This window comes from Mustelus asterias, chromosome 24 (assembly GCF_964213995.1).
Source record: "Mustelus asterias chromosome 24, sMusAst1.hap1.1, whole genome shotgun sequence".
Classification (NCBI taxonomy): domain Eukaryota; kingdom Metazoa; phylum Chordata; class Chondrichthyes; order Carcharhiniformes; family Triakidae; genus Mustelus; species Mustelus asterias.
The window spans coordinates 8,622,654-8,635,902 of record NC_135824.1 but is presented as its reverse complement, the minus strand read 5'-3'; the positions used below and the strand labels follow the sequence as shown (position 1 = coordinate 8,635,902).

The 13,249-nt window shown below is 40.1% G+C and overlaps 1 protein-coding gene and 1 long non-coding RNA gene across 9 annotated transcripts in view; one reads left to right on the top strand and one right to left on the bottom strand.

The window, feature by feature from the left end:
* LOC144511190 (D-glucuronyl C5-epimerase-like) overlaps positions 1-6,787 on the bottom strand; it is a 108,933-nt gene extending 102,146 nt beyond the window's left edge. For 4 of the 8 annotated variants that reach the window (XM_078241261.1, XM_078241259.1, XM_078241256.1 and 1 more), the window contains exon 1: positions 6,540-6,787. The gene's annotated coding sequence lies outside the window, so the exon portion shown is untranslated. Of the gene's footprint in view, positions 1-5,957; positions 6,033-6,177; positions 6,250-6,539 lie in introns of those variants that run through there. The other 4 variants (XM_078241263.1, XM_078241258.1, XM_078241257.1 and 1 more) reach the window with 3 other exon arrangements.
* On the top strand, positions 6,408-11,496 carry LOC144511192 (uncharacterized). Its single transcript, XR_013500760.1, has 3 exons — positions 6,408-6,550; positions 9,086-9,130; positions 10,632-11,496. It is a non-coding gene; the product is annotated as an uncharacterized LOC144511192 (long non-coding RNA).
* The last annotated feature ends 1,753 nt before the right edge of the window (positions 11,497-13,249 follow it).

Here is a 13,249-nt window from a genome sequence, read left to right as displayed (position 1 = left end):
AGACACTATTACCCTGAACAGCACACTACAATGCACACAATGTATTAGTTTCATCTAAGGCAACTGAGGCAAACCAATTTCAAGTGGCACGAATGCCAGAATGTGGCGACGAGGGGATTTTCACAGTAACTTCATTGCAGTGTTAATGGAAGCTGACTTGTGACACTAATAAATAAACTTTAACAACTTTCTGGTGAAGAATGTTGCACTTTTGAGCATTTAAGTAGCTCATTGCACCAGCTAAAAATCAAGTGTGTGTAATTGTTAACTATTAGTTTCAGGTTGTGCGGAAGGACATAGATATCCAAGCGCTTATTAAAAATGTTTTTCATTCCTCAATTGCCATTGTATCTGCCCTAATATAGTTGAACTAACCCAAAGGTCACTAAGCCCATTTCACTGGTACTACAGAGCTTGTTGGTGGGGGGGAGAAATATTACACTTTTCATATTTGCGTCACCTGAATGAGACTCAAAGTTTAATTTTATAAATGCTGCCTGCATCATTGGGTTAACATTTGGCATGAAGTAACTGTAAACCTTTATGCAGTAAAATTATCTAAATTGCTAGATGCATAGGCTGGATTTAAAAGCTAACTAGTTTTTTCTATAGAACCCATCTAAAAACTGACCTTTTTCTATTTGTATAACTCAATATTTGTAAGCATTAAATAGCCAAACACTCATTAATAAATTTGAAAATTTGAGCAATTGTTTCTTTGTAATTAATTAAATGTTTCTCCATAGAACATACATTGTATACGGCTGTGGTTTATGGAAAGAATTAGTGAGCATCTACCGAGTGTCAGTGGGTCTTGCACACAGCTGAACTGCAATAAGGGCCTTTTTTTTAAAAAATGAAATGCCCAATTGTTAGATATTTGATACTTCAGTAACAGCCTCAAGTATTATCTTTATACATGCGATGCACATCAAATGAACCCTCCAACCTGTCAACCATTTTAATAAAATGGAACATTGCCATACAGTAAAAATGACATTGTTTGAAAAGAATATCGCTAGATTCAATTTATCTCAGAACACTGCAAGGGAAGTTTAACATTAAAATAATTTAAATATGCATAATTGTTAATGCAGCTCAAATTTAATCCTTTGCATACCAACCAGAAAACATTCCAACCCCTGAATCCAAAATAGCTACAGTTTTTTTTTTCAAAAGCTAAAGTAGATTGGGAAATCTTGCATGCTTGAGTGGATTGAATGCTTTTAAGATTCTCGGGTGGGTGGGAATAAGCACTGTTTCCACAGATCAACTTAAAAAGCAGGTATAATCATGATAAACTTTGCTAAAGGGGATATTCCATACAAAAGCCTGCATATCATTCTGTTTCTTCATCATCTAACTTAATCCGCGTGCAAGTAACTAGTATTCAAAATAACAAGAGTTGGTTAAGATAATTCACAGTGGATAGATGCAAACGGGTAAACCAACAATATGCATTATCAGAGTATTATTTGATTAGAATTCCAAAAATGAAGTATTGATCAGTTTTAACAAAACTACAATTTTTGCTTTTAACTTTGTAATTGGCCGAGAACAGTCCTCATTCAAGTTTAACAGCAACGTTTCAACACAATTTATGATAGTCTGGTGAATACAATCGCTAGCAACTAACTGGGGTAGAATGCTCGAGCATTTATATCACTGTTCCTTCACTGGAGCACTGTGGGTGTACTTGCACCACATGGACTATAGCAATTCAAGACAACTCACAACCACATTCTCAAAAGCAATTAGGGATGGGCAATAAGCCAGCAACACCCCCATTCCATGTACAAATTTTTAAAAATCTTCTTGTTCTACCATTGTTCTCCAAAACATGTATTATTACATAGTCCAGAAACAAAACTTAATGTGAGGTGTAGTGAACTGTTCTGGCTGCGCTGGACAGGAATATCATAATTCCATTCAAAAGGGACGCTTTTACAGTTGAAAAGTAATTTTTCACAAATGGGAATCAATGATGGAAATGAACATTTGTTTAGATTCGGAGTCTGAAGACAAGTTCAGGGTCAAAATCAAGTGAGTGGAGTTAGAGGTGACATAATTAAAACTGTGTTTCATTGGTGCATGCAGAAGCCAACTCCATTCTTACAAGATAACTGCCGAGAGGCAGTATGGAAAGGGATAGAAGAATCGTGAGATACATTGGAGGTGGTGGTGGGAGCACTGAAGCAGACATTTACGGTTGCAAGTTGGCTACTCTAGAACTGTTAGGAATGAAGCCAGCATTGCCAATGAGAATAGGCGGTTCAGTAAGAGCCAAATCCAGTACTTCACATGCTAGTGACAGCGAAAATTAATTAGCAGTACTTAAAACCAACAAGAAAAATGTATAGTACTGGCAACGCAATATGCCTCAAAATAACATGTAAATCAAAAGTTGAAACCAAATGTTAACATTTTACACAAAAAATTATAAATAAAATCACAAGAAGCTTTAATCTATCAAGTTATTGCTATTGGACACTACTTTCTAAATTACAATTATGCATATCTTTTGATTAGCAGAAAGGACTAAGCAAAATGTTAAGCCTCCTCAGTATTACGATGAACGACAATCTTTTGGGTCAAGAAAATATAACCAAAATAGTACAGGCTTCAGTTAACTCTGGATGTAATTGGATAAGCTAATTAAAAGACACACTGGAAAGGGCTAATTACTTTAAGAATTTGCACCAACAATCAGTCACCCATCCACAGAAGATTAAGGTCATCAAAAAGTAGTAATATTTCATAAAACGTATGGATTCTCAAATGCTACCAAGTACTCGTTAGCTGCAAGTGGCCCCATTTGCCTATTCAAAAAGAATAAAGATCTCACTATTCAGGACAGTTCCTTGTTAAAGGAAATTACTTGCTATTTAATTTCATTTGTTCATGGGGTGTTGGTGTCGCTGCCAAGGCCAACATTTATTGCAATGTTTTCCAACAGGTCAGTGACTACGCCTCAAAATAATTTGCCATGAAACATTTCTCTGATATCCTGAGGACATGAAGCACACTATATAACTTCAACTTCTTCATTTACAGAAACACCGACCTGCCACTTCATATTTTGGAACTTAATTTAGAAAGCACACTTTATCCTGGATTGAGGGCTGATCCCATAAATTTTTACTCGGTTGAAAAACAAAAAAGCAGAACTATTTCATTAATGTCTAATTAATGCAGAACAAGGGAAGAAGGGGAGTAATTAGTTTTGATTTTACACTAACTTGGTTTTTTGAGACATTTAGAAAACTGCAAATGCCACAAAAGCACGGACTCACTAACAGTCTTATCTATTTCAAGCAACAAATTAGGTGCTAAAAGCTTTACGGAAAGCTAGGGAGAAACTACCACCAGTCTACCTTGCGCCAAACTCTGGCTGCTTCACACAAGTTATCTGAGATATACCCGGTTTTAAAGTGTTTAAAAGAAAGATGGGAGAGGAATTGAATGTAGGGTATGGTATGCATTATGGTTACAGTACTAGATTAGCAATTTAGGGGTCACGAGTTGTGGCCCCCTGTAACAAAAATATTCCAACAATTTGTGCGAGCTTTGGCTGTAATGTGAGAGATCTGGCACTGGCACAAACTAGTGATTTGGCTCACTGATCTCCTTTGGGGAAAAGATCCTGCCACCGCTACATGCAGACGCAATGTTCACAGGGCATATACTAACATTTATTGCTCCAGTGTCATGCACATCCAAAGAATAACCATAACAAAAATTCAAGACACCAACACACACATATTTATAACAACAACCTGTCCATGCAGGTGAGAGATTTATTTCCCCCCACATTCTAAGCTTATTTTCAGGTTTGTGTGGAGAAAAACATGTCCAAAACTAAGTTCCGCAAAACCGCAATAGGAGAAAGAAAATAGACAGTGGCATTTCTTTTTGCCTCAGCTATGTTTATAATTCATTTATTTATAACCCCCACCCCCCCAGTGAACATTTGAAGCAACTACTTCAACAGGAGGAGGAAATTCCAAATAGTAACTGAAAATAATCAAGGTATAAAACAGTGAAAGATTGATGGGATGAATTTATACAGTTTGATTGAAATAACAGGAATGTATTACCTCATTAATGCTACACCAGAAAAAAATTATATTGATTGCTTGGTTACTAGATTTGCATGCTCATATTATCCAAGCACAGCTTTCTAATTTCAATAAATTAACATTCATTTATACAAAAAGTGACACACATTTTAAACAGATGTTTGCAAAACCCCAATTATCACTATATTTATGAAATATACATAGTGGACAGAATGATTCATTCAACACTTGCCCGTTCACATTTTTCTGTTAACCAAGCACATTGGATGTTGGGTATTAGTTATGTAAAAATTGTGTCAGACAAACCACAATGCAGTGAGGGTTGTAATGACCCAAACCATATCTCTCAAACCATGCAATTCATCCAGAGCTTCAGCCAGCTTTAAAAATATTAATTTTAAAAAGCATTAAAATGCTTATGGCAAATGCCTTGCTTTCAAATAATCATGATGAGAATCCTCCAAAATAATTAAAAATGTTATATTGTGCTATTGCAGGATGAGAGGATACTGGAAAATAGATCAATGCGCAATGTAATAGGCTTCACCTAAACTGACAACCTCCCTGTTGCATTGGTATTGAATGTAGTACATGAAAAGATGAAACAAAATCACTTTCCCCACAGGAAGAATATGAATACCTGATTATCCATTTCGCACTCAGAAATAATAGTCTTTCTTTATCACACATCTCTAAAGCAGAGGACGTAAACGCACATACTATATTCACAAATGTTAAAAAAAGAATGTGGACCATTAAGGATACCTTCAAATTTGATCTTTCCCCAATGATTAAGTTGAGAACGCCTCCTTTACTAATCTGTATCTCGATACTTCTCTAGCCATGAGGTTCTAAATTTAACTGAACAATCGTCATACAGATGATACTTCACGTACCACGTTACAACTGTCCATTATCACTTTGTGAAAAGTATTATCCAGAGGCATATTTAACAGCAATATACTACAAGAGAAAGTGCACTTAAGCAAATATGATTAAATGTTGTAAGAATAACCTTCTTGTGCATCACTCCTTACCAACACAAATTGCTCCCAGAGCCAGTGAAAGCTGCAATCAACATGTATCACACCTTACCTTAATGCATTTCAAAAAGCATATTGCAAATCACAAGGTCAAAATGTTGAATTTGTTGTTTTTTGACATAGCTCAAATGACCACTGCATAAAAATTTCACATATTTAGTTCTGTATTACCGAAATCCAAATGGCTTTTAGCCACAATTTAGATAATGTTATAATCACACAGATCTTAATGCACTATTGAGGTATATTCTATTTTAAACAAACCAAAGTAATGCAGTAGCTACTGCTAAGAGAAACTGGCAGCAACTATTGAGGGGCACAACCTTTAAATTTGCCTGCAGTTACAAAACTGTTGCCATGAATATTGTGCATCTCCCATTATTAGCCAACATTTTCAAACCAGATTTGGTCATACTCCAGTTCAGCCTTTTGCCCATTTTAACTCTAATCTCAGAATAATCTTCAAAGGCCATTAGACAAGATAAAGTTATCTTCAAGTAAATGAATTATACTGGTCTACAGAACTTCCATTAACAAAACAAAAAAAAATCGCATTCTTGTGGCAATAGTTTCGATTTGCATACCTGTTACTTCCTCACTAAAGGTCGGTGCCCGTCCAATAATTTAGAGCACATTTTGATATTCCACACGCACCATCTTTTAAAAAAAAATCTAACTCAACTGCACTAGGTGAACCAAGCATCGCAGTTAACCCACTGCATTTTATGCATTAGAGGGAAATGGAAAGGAAAACATTACAAGAGGGCGCATTTTGAACTACTGATGTGCAAAGAAACTGATTTCAGCGGTTAATGACAGCAAAAAAATAACAAACCTCTTACATTTCAGTCCCACAGGGTAGGTCCAGTCATCACAACACTGATTTTGACACCGGTAGGTTTTTGTTGTACTTTTAAAAAACACACACACACACCCCTGGCATATTATTTCTACATAATAAACATGAAAAATTTGCACGATTGCAAGGGAGGGGAGGAGGCAGGCAGGAGGGTGTGGGGAAAGCCAAAATGCTGCCAAAAACTCTGCATGCACACCTTTGTACCCGGTCAGAAAGCAGACAGGAGAGAGAGCCGCTCACCAACTACATCCCCGGGCGGGCAGGCAGACACCCGGAAGGGGGAGGGGTGAGCGCAAAGGAAAGGGGGGGTGCGGGACGCGCATGCGCGGGGACGATTGGTGATTGACGGCCGGGCCGGCCAATCGGCGGCCGGGGCGCGAGCCCGCCCGCCGGCCCGCTCCAGCCAATGGGCGGCATCGCCGAAAGGGGCGGGGTCTCGCTCGCGGGCGGCCAACGGTGGCTGCGCGAGCTTCACCGGCCCGGAGGGCGACGATAAACACAACGAAATAAAAAAAATTAATCAAATAAAAAACAGCCGCTTCCACTCGCACCGCCTACCTGCACGGAAGGTAATCCGGAAAACGAACCCTTTTCTTGAAATTTGTTTTTTTTAATCATGCTTTTTTTTGTAAATAAAACGTTAACTCGCTCGTGAAACCGCGTTCTCTCCTCACTGTTCCCACCCCCCCAGCTGTGTCGGTTTTGTAAGGAGAAGGCGCCCTGTATGAACAAAAGCCCGCGGGTTTTTCTCTTTTAGTTTTTGATATGAAAGCGGCCGCGGCTCAACCTAACTTGAATAACGGCCGGCGTCAGGCGCTGAGCGGGTGTGATTGACAGGGGCCCCGGGCTGGGGGGCGGGGCACCTATGAGGGATCCAGCTAATGGGATCGCAGGAATGGCCCCGGTGGGCGGTGCCTCCGGAGGGGGGAGGAGTCGGCGCTGCCCAGGGAAGGGGGCGGGGTCGGCGCTGCCCAGGGAAGGGGGCGGGGTCGGCGCTGCCCAGGGAAGGGGGCGGGGTCGGCGCTGCCCAGGGAAGGGGGCGGGGTCGGCGCTGCCCAGGGAAGGGGGCGGGTCGGCGCTGCCCAGGGAAGGGGGTCATGATGTGAAGATACCGGCGTTGGACTGGGGTAAATACAGTAAGAAGTTTAACAACACCAGGTTAAAGTCCAACAGGTTTCTTTGGTAGCAAAAGCCACACAAGCCTCGAAAGCTTGTGTGGCTTTTGCTACCAAATAAACCTGTTGGACTTTAACCTGGTGTTGTTAAACTTCTTACAGGGAAGGGGGCCCAGAGAAGGGTCGGCTCCACCTGTCAATCAAGCCGGCCGGAGGCGCATCAGAGTGGGAATCAGGCTGCTGAACGGTCGGTGCAGTTGGCCAATGGGAAGCTCCGCATGGTCTCATGGCCAAGTAGCATCTGGTCAGACAACGGGGCAACGTCCAGACAGGCAGGTGGCAACTTCATGGTGCCATTTACACCATAGAAAGCAACTCTTCTGGTTGTATCAGAGGTTGGTCGGGCTCCTGCTCTGCCCAAGACCTCAAGGAACTACAAAGAGTCTCGAACGAAGCCGAGTCCATAACGTAAACCAGCCTCCCATCCATTGACTCTGTCTACACTTTCTGCTGCCTCGGAAAAGCAGCCAGCATAATTAAGGACCCCACATACCCCGGAGATTCTCTCTTCCACCTTCTTCGGTTGAGAAAAAGATACAAAAGTCTGAGGTCGTGTACCAAATGACTCAAGAACAGCTTCTTCCCTGCTGCTGTCAGACTTTTGAATTGACTTACCTTGCATTAAGTTGATCTTTCTCTACACCCTAGCTATGACTGTAACACTACATACTGCACTCTCTCGTTTCCTTCCCTATAAATGGTATGCTTTGTATAGTGCACAAGAAACAATACTTTTCACTGTATGTTAATACATGTGACAATAATAAATCAACCAACTCAAGGATAGCTTCTTCCCTACTAATGCCAGACTTTTGAATAGATCTATCTCGCACTATTTGATCTTTCTCTACACCCGAGCTATGATATAACACGACACTCTGCACCCTGTTCTTGTCTTCTCCATGTATGGTATGTTTGTCTATAGTGCGCAAGAAACAATACTTTTCACTGTTTATTAATACATGTGATAATAAATCAAGGTAAGAAGTCTCACAACACCAGGTTAAAGTCCAACAGGTTTATTTGGTAGCAAATACCATAAGCTTTCGGAGCACAACTCCTTCGTCAGATGGACTGCGAGGGAGAGGCCGGCCATGAGACAAGCTGAGGTTTGCACTGGCAGCAGAGAGAAACTACCCCCCGCCCCCCCTCCCCCCCAGCAAGTGAGGTGAGAATGGGAGAGTATGAGGAATGGAGGGAGGGAGAGTGTGTGAGGGGGTTTGGGTTGCAGACTTGCAGGGAGGGAGCGTGAGATCCAAGTTGTGGGGAGGGAGAGTTTGTGATGGGTTTGCAAGGTCCACAGAGAGGGAATGTTTGTGAAGGGGGAATGGGCAGGAGAGTAGAATGGGTGTTATTTAAAATCCATGATCAGAATCATAACTTCTTGTTAAAAGTTGAATTCCATTTTTGCAGAGCTTGAACCTAATAAAGATATGGGATTGACTGCGCAAATGCCTGCTCTTTCAGACACTTATTTAGCTGTCTAAAATCAAAATCAATTTATTTAGCGATGTGACACAACACTATCAATATGGCAGTCAAAAACGCAGAAAAATGAAGGCAAGAGAAAGAAGCTAAGCAAAAAGACAGCTTGTCATTTTACTTTAAAAATTTTTGAAGTATTGGAACAGTACAAATTCATCCAAAAGTATCAGTGAATTATCTGATTTGCCAATTTCCAAAAAAAAACAAATCGACTCAAAAGGTTGAACAAATGGACTCTGGAATGACAACAGAACTACAAGATATTGTTGTTTCTGTTGAAGTGAGGGAAGAAACTTCCAAAGCTCATATTAAAGCTATGTGTCAGTTCAAAGATGTAAATTATCTGGAAGAACTGAGTTATCAGCTCTGTTTGGAAAGGAGTGTTCTTACTGGAGGAAAGTGCTGAAATGTGTGTTGCCACAATCAAACTGCTGTCTTCTTTAGGGCTACCATGAAGAGGACATGAGTCATCACTGTCAAACCAAAAAGGTAATTTTTTAGCCTGCCTTGAATATCTCAATGAATTTGATGAGCTTCTCGAAGAGCATTTGAAAAGTTATCAATATTGTGGCTCAGGGAAGACGAACTTTGTAATACACGAAACCCATGATGACTTCATCACTATAATGGCTGAGCATCTCAGAAACCAATTCACTCATGAAGTAAAAGATACCGAATACTAATACATAATAATTGATTCAGCACCAGATGTGAGTCATGTGGACTTATTAATTTTAATTTTAAGATATATGACTGGTGATGGTGAGGATTGTGGAGTGATATCTTTGTTTATCCAGCTATAACCCCATACTTCTGAGTGTCTGGAGACAACTGTTTTGGCAATCATTACAAATTTAGGTCAAGACATCAAAATTGTCATGGACAGAGCTTTGATAATGCCATAAATATGGCAGGAAAATATTCAGGTCTGGAAGCAAGACTAAACAATGCAAGCCCATGTATATTTTTTATCCCTGTTCCAGGCGCTCCTTGAGTTTAATCTGCAATGCTGCAGCTGAATCCTGTGAGAGAGCTGTACGTTTTTTTGACATTGCTCAAAACGTGTATGCCTTTTAGTTTTGGTTTTCACGTGTCAGTGGAATATGTTGCAGTCACGCTTGGAACAGGCAAATGGAAAACATTTCAGAGTCAAAAAGAATTTGTGACCCCAGGCGATCTGCTTACGCAGATGCTGTTTTGGCTTTAAAAATGAACTTTGCTGATATAAGGGAAACCATCCCAGACATTGCCACATCAAATTCAGAAAAAAACACTTGAAATCTGAAGCAAAATCCTTAGGAGAAAGTTTGAAAAGTACAATTTTTTTTACTGTTTTGTGGAACTGTTTGCTTCAGAGAATTAATACTGTCAGCAAACTGCTGAAAAATCATAGAATCCCTACAGTGCAGAAAGAGGCCATTTGGCTCATCGAGTCTGCACTGGCTCTCTATCAGAGTATCTTACCCAGGCCCTCTCCCCCACCCTATCTCCGTAACCCCACACATAGCTAATCCATCTAATCTACATGTCTTGGGACACGAAGGGACAATTGAGCATGGCCAATCCCCCTTACCTGCACCTAAACATCTTTGGACTGTGGGAGGAAACCGGAGGAAACCCACACAGACTCAGTGAGAATGTGCAAACTCCACACAAACTGTCATACCAAATATTGATACAAATTTATTGAATGCTGCACAATTGTTAGCCTCAGTTAAAAGCTTTTTCATGGAAGTTTGAAATGACTAAAGCTTGGTGAAAGAGACGCGAACATTAACAAAAAAATATAGATTCCTCTAATGTATCTGATGAGAAGTGAAAAAGATGCAGGAAGTTATTTTTTCATGAAACTAATGACAATGAAATCAATTTAAAAGGGAAAGAGATCATTGAGACTCGATGTTATTTGTGACACAATAATAGTGCAATTGCAGAATAGAAGTGAATCTCTGAAGAAACCTGTTGATTAATTTTGTGTGTTTTTTGACAGAGGTAAGAATGTAAATGCCAAAAGCCACTGCAGTAAGAAAGGGAGGACATAGACACAGATCTTTTTGAAGATGAAAGGAAACAATTCATTCATTTCATCGATACTGATGAGATCTGCCCTCTGAGATCACCAGTTGATTTGTACAGACTTGTGTGTGATGATTTTCAGGCAACCTTTTCAAATGTGGAAACCATTCTGAAAATATTTTTAACAATACCTGTCAGAAATGCTTCCAGTGAATATTATTTTATCTGTATTGAAAATAGTTTAAGATTATTTGCAAAGTACTATGAGCCAGGAACATTTCAGCAATATTGACAATTGAAAGTGCATCTTTACAAGATATTACTAACAATGATGTAATTGATGATTTTGTCAAGAAAATGTGTAGAAATAAAATCTAAATCTCCCAATGAGGGGTGAAGTAAGAAAATCTTAAAAATCTGCCCTTCTTTCATATTCTCTTGTTTAAATTCTGTGCTTCAAAATGGACCATTGCCAGGCTGATATAATGGCTGAAGCAGGTTTCAAGCTACTAGTTCTAACCACCATAGTTCTCAAGACCGGCCTTCAGAAAATCTCTAGGACAAAGAATGAAACCCTGCCAGACAAAGCCACCTTGACTCACCGGACTCCACTCACGTGAATTTATGGCAACAACTTTCTTTTATCTTGTAAGTGGAAGTAAGGAAATTAATTTTTATTTTTTAAACTGAGTGAGACTGGAATCTACTGAATGGCAGCATATGCATCTTGTCGATTGGTGTATTTGCTTCTGCACTGGCTCATTCTGACGAAATCCTAATTGTGACGCATGAATCTTTTAAAATAAAGAGTTGCTAGGCAATGTTTTTACTAGCTGTACAAGCCTGTGATGTCACCAGCTGATTCTTCCAAATTGTTGCTCATGAGCAAGCTCCATGTTTTCTCACCTCAAAACTCACATCGCAATATTGACCATCTTTCCCGTCATTCTGACAAGAGAGAAGCTTGGACTTCAGCAGGATAATTATTCATACAAGCATGTTTTTACAAGTGAAAAGGCAGGGATCGATTTGTGAATTTTTGTGGCTTCTGCTTTTGCGTTCTGTGGGGTGAGGTTGTGATTGGGAGGGAAGAAATGAAGGTGAGCGTGAGACCCCACTAACTGTAAATCCGCCACTGCTGGGAATCTGAAATAAAAACAGATAATGTTGCAAATGCACAACTGATCTATGATGACAACTCAAGCCGAAGGAGAGAAGAATGTTTTGAAGCATTATATTGGACTTAAAACATTAACTCTGTTTCTCTTTCCACAGATGCTGCCAGATCTGCTGTGTTTTTCCAGCGCTTTCTGTTTTTATTTCAGAATTTGAGTATTTTGCTTTTATTCAACCAGTGATCCTCGGTGCTTTTATACTTACAAAGCTACCTAATATCTCTTTATAGTGTTGGGGTCATGTTTTGTCCTATAATGCTCCTGTAAAGCACTTTGGGACTTTTCAGCACTGCGGATCACTGATTGAATAAAAGCAAAGTATTGCAAATTCTGAAATAAAAAAAGAAAATGCTGGAAAAACTCAGCAGGTCTAACAGTATCTGTGGAGAGAGAAGCATAGTTAATGGCCCTAATTTTACCAGCACGGCTCGCAGAACAGTAATGAAGGAGAATTAAGACTGGTTGAAGCACAGGATGCCATTTGGCCCTTCATGTTTACGCTGGCTCTCCAAAGTAGCAAACAAAAGTTTAGCATGAGGGATGACATTCAGTAAATCGCAGTGAAATATCTGGTTCGCTGTATACAAAACCCTGAGCCAGTATCAGGTCATCCATGAATAATTTTGCACCATTCCCCACAAATACGCTGTGCGTTAACAGGAAAGAAGTGTGTTTCTTCAGAAGGAACTCTTCAAATGCAGACAAAAATATAACAAAACTTACTCCAACTTATAAATCAAAGAAAGGGTTTAATAAAGAAACTTCATTACTCCAAACTTGGGGCCTTGTCCTGGGCCAATCCAAGCTCCCCACAATTCCCAACAGGCTCTTATTTATAGTGAGTCAGCTGACCATCACATCATTCTGTAATTGGTTCCATGGTTTACTGGGTCAGCTGACTCTTACAGCTTGTTACCATTGATGACATTACGTCCGATACAAAGTTGTCACCCATTACATTCTAACAAAGTGCTGCCCATCCGGCTGCCCTCCAGCCCTGAATCAGGTGGCAGTATGCACTGACAGGGGCTGGCCAACAGAAGAGTCATAGAGTATCAAAACATTGGCTGGAATTTGACGGGCACACCCACCCGAGGCTTGTAAGATCGCGCCCGAGGCCAACGGGGAATGCCGTTCTGCGAGCCGTGCTGGTAAAATCAGGGCCACTATTTTTCTCTCTCCACAGACACTGCTAGACTTGCTGAGTTTTTCCAGCATTTTGTGTTTCTATTTCAGAATTTGCAATACTTTGCTTTTATTCAACCAGTGATCCTCAGTGCTGAAAAGTCCCAAGGTGCTTTATAGGAGCATTATAAGACAAAAGATGACCTCATCACTATAAAGAGATATTAGGGCAGCTGCCCAAAACTTGGTCAAAGTAGTAGATGTTAAGTAGTATCTTAAGTGGGGTAGTGAA